General features: G+C 41.5%; 1 protein-coding gene across 1 annotated transcript in view; it reads left to right on the plus strand.

Moving 5' to 3' along the window:
• The window catches only part of LOC137999895 (T-box transcription factor TBX20-like), a 24768-nt gene extending 21206 nt beyond the window's left edge, over positions 1-3562 (plus strand). The window contains exon 7 of the mRNA XM_068845862.1: positions 1-3562. This exon is cut by the window's left edge and continues 319 nt beyond it. The gene's annotated coding sequence lies outside the window, so the exon portion shown is untranslated.
• The last annotated feature ends 454 nt before the right edge of the window (positions 3563-4016 follow it).

Here is a 4016-nt window from a genome sequence, read left to right on the forward strand (position 1 = left end):
CAGTTTGCGCGTTTGTCTTTTAAAACACGAAAATGACGGTAACGAATTTGTTAAAGTAGAATAAATTCATAAGGAAAATGCAAAGGAATAAGTCGACAACACGTGACATTGTAAGCAAACAGCCATCCCAGTGTTAGTCTTAGCCAACTGATGAGAGCTTTCACTTTCCTGAAAGGTACAAGCACGTGGCTATTTACTTTATGAGCCAAAAAATCGAAACTCGTGTGAATTTTATGAAAACCTTAAATAACAATGACCACAACCAGGTTTTCTGAACCCGTGAGACTGAGCACTCCCAGCAAACCATTGTTTTAACGAAAACCGCTGGTCAGCAACCTTGCCCAATCGACGATTGGGCTGACAAGAAAACAAAACTGACTGTTTGTGACCCTGAAAAAGTCGCGATGCGCTGCCAGATCCTCTACCTCCAGCTCCTTAACCAACTGATGGTAAATTCCCTTACTCTCCCGCCTAGCAATCCATTCCCTCATGTACAACTTTCTAGTTCTCTTTCGTGGGACCGACTCTTCATCTTCAAGTGACAAAGCTATAATCAACAAGGCTGTTGATATACGCCGTCTTTCCTCGACCGCCATCTTGGATGTCAGAAATTGGCCAATCACAGCGCTATACCAGCACAAAAGGTTACGCAATCCCCACGCGATGTATTTTTGTTGGTGAAATTGTAGCACGCATGGTAATACGTACTACATCACTTTTGAAACTCGCTACGCAACAATGTTGCACGTTTTGTAGCTCGATTTTGTGGTACCAAGAGAAAATGAGGGGACAGAGAAGGAGGCTCCCGGTCCAGCCCTTGGGATATGTCATCTCCACGAAAGTCATTTTTAGACGAGCGGAAGTCTTCCGAGACGTCCGCATGCAGGCCAACCTCGGTCCGATGTTTGAAAGAAAATATATATTCATCAGCCTTCCACGTGCGCCATCATTTTCTCTTTTCACTAAGAACCTGAGAGCGAAGCAAGACTGCATGCGGACGTCTCGGAAGACAGACTTCCCCTAGAACAAAGACTTTCGCTCGTCTAAAAATAACTTTCGTGGACATAACATATCCCGGCCAACGCCTTGAGCCTCCCTCTCTGTCCCCTCATTTTCTCTTGGTGGTACGTATTACCGCACCTTCAAAGACCCGTGTAAACACCTTCAACATCCGTTCGATTTTGTTGAACAGCAATGTTGCTTCCCCCTTTCAAGTGTGTCGAAACATATTGAAACGTAGTTGAATCGATGTTGAATCAGTTTGAAAGCCTCTTGAAAGCGTTTGCCCACTTCAGCAGTCGACATTGCTCATCATCGTTCAAATAAAATCGAATGGATGTTTTACTTATACAATGACTGCAAAAATCTCGCGCGCTCATTGGCTAATTTTTATGCAATACATGATGACGCGATATTGGAGTTTCTCGCATTTTTGTGTCGCGTTCTTCTCGTGTTTTGCCTTAATTTAAACCCCTCTGCCTTTTTGTTATTGTAAAAAACAAATTGTGTGCGGATCCACTCGGCTATCGCATATCCACAACTACTTTGACAATTTTATGACGAAATTCATTATCAATAACAGGACAGACGCATGAATCAATTTGTTTGAAGCCGCTTGGTCGGACCTTAAGCTTCCTTACTAAAACGAAGTCGTCTTAATTAAACATTAGAGAGCTTTAGATTCTAGGACGAGAACGACTACGAGTACGAGACTTTTCTCATAGAACAACAGTGAGCGCGCGGGAGCCAGCGTCATTTTGGCGGGAAAAACGTGATACCGTCGTCATTTTAGAACGAGGTTTCGCAAGAATGTCGTCGTGTCAAAACAAGTCAACAACACGGTAGCAGTTTTGGCATTTTTCGATCAGCAAAAGGCTCGTTTACCAGCAATAAGAATAACTGAGCAACCTATGCTGCTAACAAAGGGTAAGATTAATCGTCCGGGTCATAAATTTTCTAAGTATTTTCGCTTTAAAATAGGCAGTCAAATCTCGTACTCGTTCTCGTACTAGAATCTAAACGTCCCTATTGCTATTTGAAATTATACAGTGGCAGTAGAGACAGTCCGGTTCTTTGAAAAATTACCTTTATTTGGGTATCTTTTTTGAAAGGAAGAACACATTTTCTTCGTTAACAATGCATGTTTTTCCCCGCAAATATAGAGCAGTAGCCGTTCTAAAACTAGATAATAACATAAACTGATGGGAGGCATTCCATCGGAGATAGAGACTTCTATGTTATGAATCGGGTACAATATATGAAAGTGGGATTTACCGCAAGGCGATTAAGCAGCAAAATAGCTCAAAGCACTCAATAAAAAGAGTGAAAGAGAAAAAGAGTTGTTAAAATGAAGGTCCTTTCTTGGATTATGCCTTTGATAAAGGTTTGACTGAAGTTAACTTTACCAAAAAAATTGTTTTCAAGCAACGCATATTCTATGACTGATTAAGTGCATATGAAGCGAAATCAGTTTTTAATATTTTGAAAGTTCAACATTCTGAAGACACTTTTCCGAAGTTTGAATCATGTTTGAAAAAAATTGGCGATTTTATAACGCCCGAAAGTTGTGCAATTTTGCTCTTAAAGTTGGTATTTGAATCGCGCCGGCCAAAATGTACGGTCACGTGGCCTGATGACGTATTTTTGTGGACAAGACTACGAGATTGCAATATGGCGTCGAGTGATAAAGTACGTAGAGGAGGGAGATATTGCGCCATGTCTGGAGATACTGCGTTTTTTCTATCTTGTTCAAACATTCCGCGAGCGCATGCGTAAATGTTCTGGCTCTCTGATACGTAGCATACCAAAAGAGAATTCTAGAGTTTTGAAGCAAGCAACCGTGGACAATCTTCCTGTCGGTGTACGTTGGATCAGTGGCTTGTTCTGATCGGCGTAGTTACAAGTTGAAGAGCTAAATATTTTGAGCAAGAGCCGATACAACTTAGCTTTGATTTTAGTGGTGTACTATATTTCGGCTGGCCAAACCAGAATTTTCTTTTGGTATGTTACGTATCGGAGAGCTAGAACATTTACGCATGCACTGACGGAATGTTTGAACAAGAGAGAAAAAACGCAGTATCTCCAGACATGGCTCTGGAGCGTCGTACCAAACGAGTCATCCTGGGATTTCGTCCCGTGCGATTGCTTTTAGACGCAGTTGGCCCTTCGCTGCTTTCAGATACCGACCCTCCTTCCGTATGGCATTGAGGGTGAGAAATGTCGCCCTGTAAATTAAGCCATATGAGACAGACCCCACTCCTACTCACAGCTCCAGACCGCCCTTTGTCTGAGTCAATTGTTTCAATTGCTTTCATATAATATGCATGGGAAAAGTAATTTTATCTCTCATATGGTAAGCTCTGGAGTCGCGGATGACAAAGGGTATATACGCGACCTGCCAAAGGTAAAAGGTAAAACTTTCTTTCATCTCGAATTTCAGAGTAACTACAAGAGCTAATATCTTCGACACATTACATTTACAGTTAAAATACGTAGCATATACAGTACATAACTAAATCATGGTATTAATATTTAAAGAACGTTCATTAAAAGAAAAGCGGCAAAACAAGATGTGGTCCTGGATTGTCATTTTAAAACCTGTCAATTCAGTCGTACTGATAAAATCAGGTAGCGCATTCCACAACTTAGCTGACAAGTGAGAAATTGAAATTAAAACTAGTAGGTTTATTGAGGGACAGAATGTAATTTTCACGAAAATCATAAGAAGAAGTATTCTCTCAGTATTTATATTATACTGTTCCGTTGACAAGAAATCACGAAAGGCCAGCTTTTTGCTACGAGGATCCTTGCATACGGAACCCGCGCCCGCAGTGCGCGCGGCAGTCAAAACCGTGCTATCCTGTCAATCATTTGCCCTTTCACTGGTAACAGTGCATTTCGGTTGTGCGTAAATGGCATTGCTGACGATCTACCCCGTGGAAAAGATGCGACCAGTCTTTATTCGCGAGGTGAACACAAGTAAATACATTATCAATACGGTTTTGCCGTCTTCTTAC

Source organism: Montipora foliosa, chromosome 4, assembly GCF_036669935.1.
Source record: "Montipora foliosa isolate CH-2021 chromosome 4, ASM3666993v2, whole genome shotgun sequence".
Classification (NCBI taxonomy): Eukaryota; Metazoa; Cnidaria; class Anthozoa; order Scleractinia; family Acroporidae; genus Montipora; species Montipora foliosa.